The sequence below is a fragment of the Xenopus tropicalis genome, chromosome 10 (genome assembly GCF_000004195.4).
Source record: "Xenopus tropicalis strain Nigerian chromosome 10, UCB_Xtro_10.0, whole genome shotgun sequence".
In the NCBI taxonomy this organism is placed as follows: domain Eukaryota; kingdom Metazoa; phylum Chordata; class Amphibia; order Anura; family Pipidae; genus Xenopus; species Xenopus tropicalis.
In genome coordinates this window covers 9,209,755-9,225,450 of record NC_030686.2, presented here as the reverse complement: position 1 = coordinate 9,225,450, position 15,696 = coordinate 9,209,755, and the positions used below count along the sequence as shown (strand labels likewise).

The following is a 15,696-nucleotide window of genomic DNA, read 5'->3' as shown; positions in this document are numbered from 1 at the left end:
GTGACATATGTGCCATGAACGTCCTTCTACAGATAAGTAGTGACATGGAGAAGTCATACGGATAATTAGTGACATGGAGAAGTCATAAGGATAATTAGTGACATGGAGAAGTCATACGGATAATTAGTGACATGGAGAAGTCATAAGGATAATTAGTGACATAGAGAAGTCATACGGATAATTAGTGACATGGAGAAGTCATAAGGATAATTAGTGACATGGAGAAGTCATAAGGATAATTAGTGACATGGAGAAGTCATAAGGATAATTAGTGACATGGAGAAGTCATAGGGATAATTAGTGACATGGAGACATCTCATAGGGATAATTAGTGACGTGGAGACGTCACATAGGGATAATTAGTGTCATGGAGACGTCACATCAGATAATTAGTGACATGGAGACATCACATAGGGATAATTAGGGACATGGAGACGTCACATAGGGATAAATAGTGACATGGAGACATCACATAGGGATAAATAGTGACATGGAGACATCACATAGGGATAATTAGTGACATGGAGACGTCACATAGGGATAATTAGGGACATGGAGACGTCACATAGGGATAATTAGTGACATGGAGACGTCACATAAGGATAATTAGTGACATGGAGAAGTCACATAGGGATAATTAGGGACATTGAGACGTCACATCAGATAATTAGTGACATGGAGACATCACATAGGGATAATTAGGGACATGGAGACGTCACATAGGGATAATTAGGGACATTGAGACGTCACATCAGATAATTAGTGACATGGAGACATCACATAGGGATAATTAGGGACATGGAGAAGTCACATAGGGATAATTAGGGACATGGAGACGTCACATCAGATAATTAGTGACATGGAGACATCACATAGGGATAATTAGGGACATGGAGACGTCACATAGGGATAAATAGTGACATGGAGACATCACATAGGGATAATTAGTGACATGGAGACGTCACATAGGGATAATTAGGGACATGGAGACGTCACATAGGGATAATTAGTGACATGGAGACGTCACATAAGGATAATTAGTGTCATGGAGAAGTCACATAGGGATAATTAGGGACATGGAGACGTCACATCAGATAATTAGTGACAAGGAGACATCACATAGGGATAATAAGGGACATGGAGAAGTCACATAGGGATAATTAGGGACATGGAGACGTCACATAGGGATAATTAGGGACATGGAGACGTCACATAGGGATAATTAGGGACATGGAGACGTCACATAGGGATAATTAGTGACATGGAGACGTCACATAGGGATAATTAGGGACATGGAGACATCACATAGGGATAATTAGTGACATGGAGACGTCACATAGGGATAATTAGTGACATGGAGACATCAGATGCAGTAATTAGTGACATGGAGACATCAGATGCAGTAATTAGTGACATGGAGATGTCACATACGTTTAATTAGCGACGTGTTTCATACAGTCCCGTAGTGTTTGTGGCCCTTGATCAGTGGGAGCCCAGGTTCAGCCTTGTAGGCCACGTCCCATTCAGGTGACACAGAGCCTGCTTTGCTCCCCACACCCTCTGGCAGCCATCACTGAAGCCTTTAAAATATTAAACAGTTTTTTCCAACTTAGAATAAATAATAAAAGAGACAATTCATGTAGTCTTGTGGGACCCCGGCTCCTCATTTCATATGGGGCTCTGTACACACACACATGTATTTCACAGGGTTTGGTAACGTGGCCACATTTCTGCAAAACAAAGAGAAGATTAATGAGTGTGTATAATAACCAGAGCCCCAAATCCCCTGCTCTCCTGTGACTTCTTAAATCCTCATACCTTACTGTACTCCTGTCTCTTCACTATGTAACCCCTTATATCTCTGTATACCATTCTATTTATACTCCCTGTTTATCCCCATTAAACATTAGGCTGCATGCTGACTATGGAATGGGCCTTCTTCTTAAAGGCGAACTCCGGCTTACGAAACAAAATTTGTTAAAGAGCCCCACACAACACAGAAACCCCTAATATCCCTATCCCTGTAATCTGTTCCTTCAAACAGTAGGAATAAATACCATTTTTATATGCTGAAATCCAGCTACAAAACTGTTCTTCTCTTTCTGCATCATTTGTAATCCTGGCAGGGGAGGAGGGACTAAAACACTGATGTTACACATTGTAACAACTTCCCCACAGCTTACAGACAGCATGCAGGAACTACATAACCCACAATGCATTGCACTGGGATGTTCCTTTCCTTATTGACATCACGTGTGCAGCAGGGAATTGTGGGATTGGGAGGAGGCAGGCTGAGGGACAGGCGCTACTGTTACAGTTTATTTGAGTCACAAAGTAGTCAGCCAGACCAGCAGAAGAACAGGGGCGGGGCTTAGGGAACAGGGGGCGGGGCTTAGGGAACTGTTCCAAACCAGATTATTACCTTTAACATCATGAAAAGGCTGAATATTTTTTAATTGATGTATGTTGCAAAGAAGCTTGAAATTATGTTTTTTTTTTTTTTTCAAGAAGCTTAAGTTGTGTTTGGGTGGAGTTTCCCTTTAATGTTCTTGTTCTTTCTTTCTTTTCCGACTGCAATCATTCTTTGCATTATATTGTCACTTACAGGGGCACACAATCTCCCCCGTGGGCAGCTATACAAAAGCAAGGCTTATATTCTGACCTCTTACACCGTTGGAGTCAACTCTCCCTATCCCTACACATTTAGGATCCTTATACTGATAACACTGCCATTGGGATCTAGCCCTAGTTACTATATTCCCCACTCTAAGGGTGAAGACACACAGAGCTACTAGTTGCAGCTACTTGTCGTGGCTACTAAAACAGACAATGCTGATCATTTACTGATAACTGTCTCTGTGTGTGTTTAGCAGAGGCAATTCTCAGTATTGTCTATGGCAGGGGATTTTTTGGAGTTTAGTAGCTGTTAAAAAGTAGCTGCTACTAGTAGCTCAGTGTGTCTTCACCCTTAAATGCCTAATCCTTAATCCAGTGGTCCCAACCACACAAGGAAGTAAGTGCAAGTTCATCTGACAATACATTGAGATGTATTTGAATTTACTGTGCTGCCCAAGCCTAAACCCCACAGCAGGACCAGCACAGTTGGTGAATGTATGAAATCTGCATGTTACATATATGTCACCATTTTTTTTAATGGGCCTCCGTTATCTGACTGCAGAAATGTGTTTAGCACCTATGTTGATTTTAGGGTTGCCAACTTTTGTGATGTAATACTGGCCTTTGGGTGAGGGAGCAGGAAGTGATGGGGGGAGTGGGTGGGGACATAGGCGGGACTGTGCTTTTAATGGGGAATCCAGTAGCAGAGAGGGTCAGTACATGGAGGGAGTTACAGAGTAGTACAAATTTACTAGGGAGCTGTCCCCGCTATGGAGAGCGCCATAAATGGAATGTTTGATTGGCCGAGCCCTATATCCCCTCTAATTTTTGGGAGACTTTTATTTTGTGGGTGCTTTTTGAAAACTGTGTGCTCTGTGTGGTGGGTCGGATCAAACCATTGCAAAATATTTGTATGTGATTCCAAGATTTTCTCTCTGTGTGCCACAGTTTTGTTTTGCATGCAGAAACCATAACTTGTGTTAGGCCACGCCCCCAGTTTTTCATGCCACGCCCCCAGGCTGCAAGGCCATGCTGTTTCTGGCTTCTTATAATGGGATTATAGCACAATAGGAGGTTAGCAGGAAGGGACAAGGAAGCTCATGAGTTGATCATGGTTGCTAGAGTCCTGCAGCAGGTCGGTACCCGTTGGTACCTGCGCGTTACCCGCAAGAAAAGCCGGTACCCTGCCGTTTGCAGGTGGGATTTTCGGATATGGGTATAGAGGTTGCTGGTCTGCAGGTCACAGGTCGGGTTGCAGGTTTTATTCATATTTGCAGTAAAATATAGATAATATCGGTAATATAATATAATGTAAGAAGTATGGAAAAGAACCTCAACCAGACCAACTGACCCCCATTTATACCCGCATCCAAAAATCCTACCCACAACCCGCAGGGCACCCTATTTACTTTTTTGGAGACCTTTTAAAGAGAAATGCACACAATTCTTTATTAGCAGACCTATTTATTTGGGACAGGTAGATAGGCATAGATGGAATTCTGGACTTGTTCTGGGACTTGTAGTTCAGCAGCAGCTGCGGATCCCATGTGTAGAAGCGGCAGAACATATGAAACACTATAAATATTTCTTCCCACTGACCCCAACACTTGCCCTTGTCAATACCTGCCGTGTTTGCCAGAACATTCCCCCTCCAGAGAAGGAAGGTGATTATAAAGGTAACGCGTTTCGCCCCAGCCCATTGGAAAGAAGGTTCTGCCTGTGCATAGAGACAGTTACGTACACATGCTGAAATTGTAAGGAATGTTCTTTTATTTGTACAGTGGGCCAGCCATTTAGTTTTATTGTCCATGTGATATTTCTATATCATTCTCCACAGTTTTATTAACTTGGCTGCTTCCTAGAGATTCCCCAAATTCTGCTCATTTTCCTCACTCCCCCCCCCCCCCCCGCCTCCCTTTATATGTATAGCCCCTCTCCCCCCAGGGCCTGCACATTCTATTTCCCTCGGCCTCCAACCTGACAGCTTTCTCTTCTCCTCTATTTCATTGCTCTCTTCCATCCATATGTTTCTCTCTTTATTTCATCATCTCTCTCCTCTCCCAGCCTCTCGCTCTTCCCTTGCAGTCCCCTACACCCCTGTACGTCTCCCTTCCCCCCCGCTCCATCAGACTTGTGACCCCATCCATTACAGCACAGGGTTGGTTTTCATAAAAGCAGTATGAAGGTTTTTTTGGGACCTGCTAACCTATGACCCCATCATTCCCTGCCTCAAAGCGCCATCATAAAGACGCCTTCCTTCCGCCTGGCGTTTTATGGAGACTCGGCCCCACGTGGCAAACATTTGTAGGAGCCCCCCAACTTAACCCTTTCACACAGGAAAACATTCCTTTACAAAGGTTCTGGTGCTGGTGTCATTAAGATCAACAGAAGGGCATATGGATAGATGATACAGAGAGAGAGATTGGTGATGATAGATGATAGGCACACTAATAAATAGCAAGATATACAGGCATAGATAGGCAGACAGATGAAAGATGATAGATAGATAGATAGATAGATAGATAGATAGATAGATAGATAGATAGATGATAGATAGACAGACAGACAGACAGAAAGATAGATAGATGATTGATAGATAGATAGATAGATAGATAGATAGATAGATAGATAATAGACTGATAGATAGGGAGATAGACAGACAGAGAGAGAGAGAGATAGGCACACTAATAAATAGCAAGATATACAGGCATAGATAGGCAGACAGATGAAAGATGATAGATAGATAGTAGATAGATGATAGATAGATAGATAGATAGATAGATAGATAGATAGATAGATAGACAGACAGACAGACAGAAAGATAGATAGATGATAGATAGATAGTAGATAGATGATAGATAGATAGATAGATAGATAGATAGATGATAGATAGATAATAGATAGATAGATAGATGATAGAGAGATAGATAAATATATAGATAGATAGATCTATCATCTATCTATCTATCTATCTATCTATCTATCTATCTATCATCTTTCAACTGTCTGCCTATCTATGTCTGTCTATCTTGCCATTTATCAGTGTGCCTATCTCTCTCTCTGTCTATCTAGATAGATAGATAGATAGATAGATAGATCGATAGATAGATAGATAGATAATAGACAGGAAGATAGATAGATAGACAGACAGAGAGATAGGCACACTTATAAATAGCAATATAGACAGACATAGATAGGCAGACAGTTGAAAGATGATAGATAGATAGATAGATAGATAGATAGATAGATAGATAGTAGATAGATAGATTAGTAGAGAGATCTATAATGTTAAACTACAACATGTAGCTTTCCAGTGACAGCCAAAGAGAGGAGTTATAGTTCAACAATGGCTGGGGGGCCACCGTTTGGACATTTCTGATTGTGAAACCCCCACCGAGTCAATCTATATCTATATTCTAAACAGGGCAGTCTGTGCCCATCAGGGAGCACGTGTGACTAGGTGGCATGGCTGTATATGTATATGGCAGCACTTCCCATGTTTGCTTGATAATGAAAAGGGGACAATTAGGAAACAACGCAAGGCTGGTTGAAAGCCGCTCACCATATACACGTTTCTTAAGTGCTCACCAGTTAGGGACCCCTAGATAAAAGCAACATGTATGCGAGCATTGAATGGCCACAGCCCAGAGACAGTTCCCAGAGAAATGTGACTGCAGGGGGCACTCAGTGACACAACATGTATTCAAGGAGATCATGGGCCCCTCACAAGCATTAAAACTGGCATCTCCTACAGATAGAAAATCTGTATACTACTCTCAGAGCCTAAAATAAAAGTGCATTGTGGGCTGTTATTACTCCCTAGTGTAGGAGCTACAGACTTACTCATGGCGTGACCATATAATACATACAGACAGATAGAGATGCTCCTCAGGAACAAGCCAACCTGAATAACTACACAAAGTGGCAGCTAGATTGGTTGGAAAAGGATATGTGTTGCCGTTGGCAAGAAGCTACCACGAGAGGAGAACCCAAGGGGAAAGGGATAAACAGCAAGGGATGCTGTGTGAGTAACCGGGGGCCTTGGGATCCTTCCTCAAGTTTCAAGCAAGTTACCTATGGGGCAATCTAAGGAGATAAGATAAGACAGGAGGTGTTTGTTGGGCATGGACATGCTCGGGGCCTGGAGTTCTTACTTTAAGGAAAACTATTACCCCCGGAATGAATACTAAACCAACAGATAGTTTATATCATATATAGAGCCTATTAAAGACTCTTACTGGAATATATAAATCAGCAAATATTGCCCATTTACAACTATTCCCTTGAGCCGCCATTTTGTGCTGGGCTGTGTGCTCCCTTTAGAGATCAGCTGACAGGAAATAATGCAGCTCTAACTGTAACAGGAAGTAGTGTGGGAGTAATAGTAAGAAAAGGTGAAAAAGAGCATAATAAATTGGAAATCTTACCGATTTACAATTTATTATGCTCTTTTTCATCTAAAAGGGTAGAAAGGGAAAAGTTGTCCATAAAGTGAAACTGTGAGGAAAGGAAGAAAATAGAAATGGTGGCAGCCAATGGGACAAGAGAAGAGAAAGAGGTGGGACAGGAGGCAAGAGGAGAAGCGAAAGGGAAACCTGGTGGGGAAGGGAGAGCTAAAGGGGAAAGTAGGAACAAGGTATCTTTCTGTTCTTCTTGAGCAGCCCACTATTTCTAGTATGTCTATGTAAACTCTGTGTAGTTTCTACTGGATCTCTACAGGCAGAACACAGGTCAGAAGCAATGATGAGCCTTACCTTAAATCCTTCCAAATGTGAGAGAAGTTTAGTTGTTATATCAATACATAGAGAGACTCCTAGGCCTCCTGCAGTCTAATTCCTTCTGGATCACTTCTATATCCTCATTTTCGAGGCGCCTCTGCTATAACTTGGTCTCCCACCATAGGACCCCCGATCCTGCCCGAGGGCCTTGATAGATATACACTCTCGTTTTGAGAGGCAAAATATGGCTTCTCTTCTGCCTTTATACATAGTAGGAAGCAGCAGCTGGCGTTGTACATGCCACACATAGCAATCATGTTTCCATTATTATATATATGCCTGTATCTTGCTGGTAAAGAAGCAGGGAAAGCGCCGCGGTTAGGGTGGAAGGTCTTAAAGGCGCCTAGGGGCCCTTTATAATGGTTGATATATTAAGGGTAGTGCTATATTGCCCCTATGTGAACTGAGCTCTGCCCCTTGCCCTGGATTCCTAATCTGACACAAGGTGCAGGGTGCAGCCTTACCCGCCAGTGCCACAGGTGTAAATGCTTCATGTATAGACATCAAAGGGATGCAATTTGGTGCCTGTAAGCACTTTGGCACTTTAATTAGTCTGTAACTATGCTATACCAGCCCTCCAATCTTAACCAGTTCATGCACATATACAGGGCCCCCATCAGTAATTATAGGGCCCCATACTGCAGGGCCAAGGCCCAAACAGGAAGTCTGTGGGTTCAGGCAAATGCCAGGGGGGCTGTAAGGTGCCACAGATAGTCACTATTTATTGGGCTGGGGGGCTGTTTGTGCCTCTGGGTACTGGGAATGCCAGGGGGGCTGTAAGATGCCACAGACAGTCACTATTTATTGGGCTGGGGGGGCTGTTTGTGCCTCTGGGTACTGGGAATGCCAGAGGGGCTGCTGTAAGATGCCACAGACAGTCACTATTCATTGGGCTGTTTGTGCCTCTGGGTGCTGGGAATGCCAGGGGGGCTGTAAGGTGCCACAGACCGTCACTATTTATTGGGCTGGGGGGGGCCGTTTGTGCCTCTGGGTACTGGGAATGCCAGGGGGGCTGTAAGGTGCCACAGACAGTCACTATTTATTGGGCTGGGGGGGCTGTTTGGGCCTCTGGGTACTGGGAATGCCAGGGGGGCTGTAAGGTGCCACAGACACTCACTATTTATTGGGCTGGGGGGCTGTTTGTGCCTCTGGGTACTGGGAATGCCAGGGGGGCTGTAAGGTGCCATAGTCAGTCACTATTTATTGGGCTGGGGGGGCTGTTTGTGCCTCTGGGTACTGGGAATGCCAGGGGGGCTGCTGTAAGGTGCCATAGGTAGTCACTATTTATTGGGCTGGGGGGCTGTTTGTGCCTCTGGGTACTGGGAATGCCAGGGGGGCTGTAAGGTGCCACAGACAGTCACTATTTATTGGGCTGGGGGGCTGTTTGTGCCTCTGGGTACTGGGAATGCCAGGGGGGCTGCTGTAAGGTGCCATAGGCAGTCACTATTTATTGGGCTGGGGGGCTGTTTGGGCCTCTGGGTACTGGGAATGCCAGGGGGGCTGTAAGGTTCCATAGACAGTCACTATTTATTGGGCTGGGGGGGCTGACTGGGCCTCTGTGTACTTGAAATGCCAGGGCCTATTTTATATCCCAGGCCTGGCAGGCCCCTTCCTGGGGGGACTAATTATTACCTTGGCCCCCAGAGATGAACAAGCAAAATGAGGCCCCAATAGAAGCAAAAATGCCCCTTACATACGGCCATGCCTTATCTGCCCAGCCACCCCCCAGTTTTACTGCCACAGAAGCCTTGCCCATTTTGCACCCTATAATCATTTTTTTTCCATCTCGGGGCCCCCACTGCCACAGAGCCACACACATAGTGCCCAGTACATGCTGAACCCTTTATCTAATCAGCAGCAGCAATGTTCTTTTATGGATGTTCCCACCTTCACATCTGCCCCAGCCTCTGTTCCATGGAACTACTGCCCTTCCGCTTGCCTATAGCACACTCCCATGTCACCTAAGTTATTTTAACTTTTTCCTTCCCCCCTGTTGCATTATCCATTCTTAAACCAGGCGCTACATGTGTGCACCCCCTTCTGCCCCCCTTGTTGTCCTCTCAATAACTGCTCTACACCTCCCACTCCTTACCCAGAGCTCCCCCCCAATTACTGGACACCCCCACCCAGGCGCCAACCTTAATCTTATTATCTGTTCCCTCTTCTCCTTTTGCATTACATATATTATATACAGTATTTAACTCTTGCCCTGCTCTGTGCCTACAGAGACACCTGACACTGTGCTGAGTAAAGGAGCTCAGTAATGTGACACACATGGCAGAATGAGTCCCGTATGTTCGGCACTAGTTAGCTTCAGTTAGTTTAGCGTGGAACAAGCGCTCAACTTTGTTCTCTTGCTTATCGACAGATCTAAACATTCACTGACAAGCGTGCTGGGGCTCTCCTTACCACCATGCTTCCTTCTTCCCTCTGCTGCTCCTTTCAAGTTTCTCAAACATCTACGTCTGGTTTCCTTTAGAATTTCTTTCTCTCCGTGCCTGCGCCGTCTAAATTCTGGGCCAGTATTTTTTTTTTTTTTACGATTAACTTAATATAACAATGTGTACATACATCAGGAGCATTTAAAGGGGAACTCTGGCTTCCTAACCAAAATGTGTTAAAGAGCCCCACACAGCACAGAAACCCCTAATATCCCTATCCCTGTAATCTGTTCCTTCAAACAGTAGGAATAAATACCATTTTTATATGCTGAAATCCAGCTGCAAAACTGTTCTTCTCTTTCTGCATCATTTGAAATCCTGGCAGGGGAGGAGGGACTAAAACACTGATGTTACACATTGTAACAACTTCTCCCCAGCTTACAGACAGCATGCAGGAACTACATAACCCACAATGCTTTGCACTGGGATGTTCCTTTCCTTATTGACATCACGTGTGCAGCAGGGGATTGTGGGATTGGGAGGAGGCAGGCTGAGGGACAGGTGCTACTGTTACATCTTATTTGAGTCACAAAGTAGCCAGATCAGCAGGGGAACAGGGGGTGGGGCAAAGTTGCCTGCAATTATGTTTACTTTTCAAAAAGCTTAAGTTGTGTTTTGGTGGAGTTCCCCTTTAACCTACAGTCTCCCTGCTGTTTTGGAAGTACAAAGCAGGGCTCTCTCCACCTCTTGTATCGGTTATTGGTTGCTTTATATGTTACTCTGTATGTCCAATGTATGTAACCCACTTATTGTACAGCGCTGCGGGATATGTTGGCGCTTTATAAATTAATGTTAATAATAATAATTCTGCATCCTTGCTGTGATGATACTGGGAGTTCTAGTTCATTATAGCTGAAAGGCCATGGGTTTGACATCCCTGACTTATATAATACCCCCCCCCCCTCCAGGTAAGGGCCACAGCCTTCCTGCTCTCTCCTTAAACTCCATTGGTTTCTATATTTGTCTGCTCTGTCTTTGCTTCTCTAAAGGTCCACATACACTATAAGATCCGTTCGCTTGGTGATGTCGCCAAGCGAGCGGATCTTTACCCGATATCCCCACCTACGGGTGGGCGATATCGGGTAGCAAGTTGCTTTAAAAAAAATAATCCGATCGTTTGGCCCTGGGGCCAAACGATCGGATTACATTTGTGGCCATGGGCAGTCAGCTCGGGGACCGCATCAACGAGCCGACTGGATTTTCTAACCTGGCCGATCGCTATCTGGCCAATTTCAGGCCAGATATTGGTCGGCCAGGCCGCCCGTTTCTGCCCCTACACGGGCCGATTAGCTGCCGAATCGGTCCAAGGGACCCATATCGGCAGCTTCTATCGGCCCATGTATGGGGGCCTTAACTCTCTGACTCTCTAACTCTCAGACTCTCTAACTTTCTGACTATCTAACTCTCTGACTATCTGCTCTCTGACTCTCTAACTTTCTGACTCTCTAACTTTCTGACTATCTAACTCTCTGACTATCTGACTCTCTAACTTTCTGACTCTCTTACTTTCTGACTCTCTAACTCTCTGACTCTCTGATTCTCTAACTCTCTAACTCTAACTCTCTGACTCTCTGATTCTCTAACTCTCTAACTCTGACTCTCTGACTCTCTGATTCTCTAACTCTCTAACTCTGACTCTCTGATTCTCTAACTCTCTAACTCTAACTCTCTGACTCTCTGATTCTCTAACTCTCTAACTCTGACTCTCTGATTCTCTAACTCTCTAACTCTGACTCTCTGATTCTCTCACTCTGACTTTCTGACTCTCTAACTCTCTGACTATCTAACTTTCTGACTCTCTGACTCTCTAACTCTCTATCTCTGACTTTCTGACTCTCTAACTCTCTAACTCTGACTATCTGACTCTCTAACTCTGACTATCTGACTCTCTAACGTTCTGACTTTCTGACTCTATAACTCTGACTTTCTGACTCTCTAACTCTGACTCTCTAACTCTCTGACTCTCTGACTCTCTAACTCTCTAACTCTCTAACTCTGACTATCTGACTCTCTAACTCTGACTATCTGACTCTCTAACTTTCTGACTTTCTGACTCTCTAACTCTGACTTTCTGACTCTCTAACTCTGACTCTCTAACTCTCTGACTCTCTGATTCTCTAACTCTCTAACTCTGACTTTCTGACTCTCTAACTCTGACTTTCTGACTCTCTAACTCTGACTCTCTAACTCTCTAACTCTGACTCTCTAACTCTCTGACTCTCTAACTCTCTGACTCTCTAACTCTCTGACTCTCTATCTCTCTGATTCTCTGACTCTCTTCTCTCTCCCTGTGTCTCCCCCCTGCTCTCATATCTATTATGGGGGGGATATTACAGATTTTGCACACATGAGTTTGCTGTAAAGGAATTCCGGTGTGCGCACAAACCAAGCAAGTTGGGTGAATAAAACCCCCCAGACATAAAACAGAGAGGTGGGAGGGAAGAAAAGGAAGAGGAGAGGGGGGGACAGAGGAGATGTGGGAGAGGGACTCAGGCAGTTAAAGGAAGAGAGTAAGAAAAAGAGAAAGAAAAGATCGAGAAGATAAATGACTGGGTGAGAGGAAATAATTACGGTGAACAAAATGACAAGAAAAGAAACATTTATAGCCCTGGGAGAGAGAGGCATTTACAGACAGGGGTTACATTCTCTATCATATCTCCCTCTCCCCTGTATTCCCCACCCTCCCTGCATATTCTTTTTGCATCAGATTAAACATGTAATAAAAAGCTTTTTTTTTCAGGGTTGCATAGAACACACCCAGGTAGGCGGGAAAATATACATTAACCACTTCCCCATCAAACGATCTTTTGTTTTCCGCCAGCCTTAAAGGGACACTGTCATCTCATAATGATCCCTTATTTACGATCTGATTTAGCTATTTACGCATAGCATTACACATAGCAGGGGTGTAATGTTTTCTGTTACAATAATGGTTCAGTTCTCCTCTCCCTTATTCTTTAAAGGGATACTGTCATGATTTTATGGGGTACTTGACACTGTTACACAGCAAATAATTCCCTCTGCCATTTAACCTTTTATTCTTGAACCAACAAATGTATTTGTAGCTGTAATATTGGTGTGTAGGCGCCATCTCAGTGCCTTGTGTCTGAGTCTGAGCTTTCAGCCAGCGCTACCCATTAGAACTGCTTTCAGCTAACCTATTGCTACTCCTACTCCCATGTAACTGGAGGAGTCCCAAGCCGGACTTGGATTTCTTACTATTGAGTGCTATTCTGATACCTACTGGGAGCTGCTATCTTGCTCCCTTCCCATTGTTCTGCTGATCGGCTGAAAAACAGATTACAATGCAGGATTCTGCTGGAGAAGCTCCATTAACTGAAAAAAAAAATACATGTTTTTTTCCCATGATAGTATTCCTTTAATATAACAAAGATGCCTAGCAGTGTAGGAGTGTAGAGAAAATCTGACTTGCCCTGTTCTTTGCCTTGTAAGAGGTGCGCCCTGATCTGGCACTTGTCAAGATCCCTGCCATAAAGCAGGATGAGCTGTAGTCATTTGCCAGAAGGTAAATAGAAAGTGTTACAGGAATCCCAGGAAAGAACCAGAGGTGTAAATAAGGGGGCCTAGTGACCCTGCCACCCACTCCTCTGTGCATCCCACTATTCCTAGTTACTGCCTCCCTCATATAATAGACTGCCGGTGTGGGGTGCCTGGGGAGAAGGATGCAGTCTCCTACAGGTGTGGGTGGTGGGAATCCCAGGTTACATCCCAAAAAGGATGGGTTTCTTATTTGAGCAATTGTTTGCTGTTACAGCTATTTCTTAAGGAACAGGAGGACAGGATAATTATTCCTTGCTAGGAAGCTTCTTCAACACACCATAATAAACACGTTGCTTGGTCTTCTTATGTTTTTTGGGTTTTTTTGTCAAGCAAAATGCAGAATTTCATTAAAGGGGAACTCCACCCACACACAACTTGAGCTGTTTCCCTGCTGGTCTGGCTGACCAGCAGGGAAATGTAACAGTAGCGCCTGTCCCTCAGCCTGCCTTCAGCCTGCCTCCTCCCAATCCCACAATTCCCTGCTGCACACGTGATGTCAAGAAGGAAAGGAACATCCCAGTGCAATGCATTGTGGGTTATGTAGTTCCTGCATGCTGTCTGTAAGCTGTGGAGAAGTTGTTACAATTTGTAACATCCAGGGGCGATTCTGGACATATCGCTGCCTGAGGCGGCTCCTGGATGCCGCCCCCCCCGCGCTCCCCAGCACTTACCTTCTGAGTGCAGGAGCGGGTCCGGGGGCGGTGAGAGCGCAAGTGCAGAGAGCGCAATTTCCGGTTTAAAAACTGGAAATTTGGCTCTTAAAGTTACCAGGAGCGGCTTTTTGCCGCCCCTGGTAACTGGGGCGCTTCAGCCGCCTGAGGCGAGTTTCTCAACTCGCCTAATGGCAGAAGCGCCCCTGGTAACATCAGTGTTTTAGTCCCTCCTCCCCTGCCAGGATTTTAAATGATGCAGAAAGAGAAGAACAGTTTTGCAGCTGGATTTCAGCATATAAAATGGTATTTATTCCTACTTTTTGAAGGAACAGATTACAGGGATAGGGATATTAGGGGTTTCTGTGTTGTGTTCCCAAGGGAACAAAGGGCTTCAACCCTAAAGGTCTACAGTGGACCTGCCATGACTATCCATAGCAAAAAAGGCATTGGCTGAGCTAGAAAAAGACATTGTACCCAAAAAAAACATCCAATTGTATCTGAATCCTGCTGTTTTTACTTTAACATGTTGTGCTAAGCAAACAGCCTACAGAAACAAGGAGAAAGCCTCTACTCTGAAGAACATGACCAATATCAGACAGATTATTAGAATAAACCCTGTTTCTAATTCTAATGACTAAGCTATCCATCCAAGTCATCTAGAGAATTCCAAACCTTGATCCGGTTTACAGTTAAACTAGTGGAGTTGGTCAAAATGGCAAAAAGTGCAAATACACCTTATTTTGCCTTGAATATATCACAGCTAGAGAAAGTGACCTCCACGACAGGTACTACAGAGAGAGAACGGCTCCTCAACCTGGAGATTCTGGAGCTTCTGGAGATTCTCCATGAAAGAGATGTCTATGGTTTGATCTGACATGCAGGGCAAAACAGGAAAGAACCTCAAAAACATTTGCAAGTGTGAAGTTATCAGTGTCATTGAGTGCATTTTGCATTTTGTTTAACAAATCGTTATCAGTTGATTTCATATGTTTCTGTCTGCGGCTGGCCCAAAACATCTGTGATGCTCTTGCTGCATGCCACTGAGATACTGAGGGACATAATATCTCCATAAGGTAGGGGGTACCAGGTAAAGGGTGGGAGGGGGGACCCCTACCTGCATATCCTGCCCACCTGTCTTGAATCGAGTGCTGCCTAATGGAGGTAACACTCAATTCAAAGTGTGAACTGCAGATCTCTCCGCTCCAAAACGGATCACATAGGCCTACACCAGGGATCCCCAACCTTTCTTACTCGTGAGCCACAGTCAAATGTAAAAAGACTTGGAGAGCAACACAAGCACCATAAAAGTTCATGGAGGTGCCAAATAAGGGCTGTGATTGGCTATTAGGCAGCCTCTATGCACACTATCAGCTTACAGGGGGCTTTATTTGGTAGAATGTGTTGTTTTTATTCAACCAAAACTTACCACCAAGTCAGGAATTCAAAAATAACTACCTGGTTTGGGGGCACTGGGAGCAACATCCAAGGGGTTGGTGAGCAACATGTTGCCCCTGAGCCACTGGTTGGGGATCACTTGCCTACACAATGCCCCAACAGTGAGCAAAGTGCAAAAGAAATTGTGCTGCCTTTGTTGCACTTTGCCCACTGCACGGGCATTGTACAGAGAGCTAAGTGTCTCTTGAAGCT

General features: G+C 44.5%; 1 long non-coding RNA gene across 1 annotated transcript; it reads right to left on the bottom strand.

Moving 5' to 3' along the window:
- Positions 1–1,398: 1,398 nt before the first annotated feature.
- LOC116408038 lies at positions 1,399–9,917 on the bottom strand. Its single transcript, XR_004220686.1, has 2 exons — positions 9,804–9,917; positions 1,399–1,730 (listed from the first exon to the last, which is right to left on the bottom strand). It is a non-coding gene; the product is annotated as an uncharacterized LOC116408038 (long non-coding RNA).
- Positions 9,918–15,696: the final 5,779 nt, after the last annotated feature.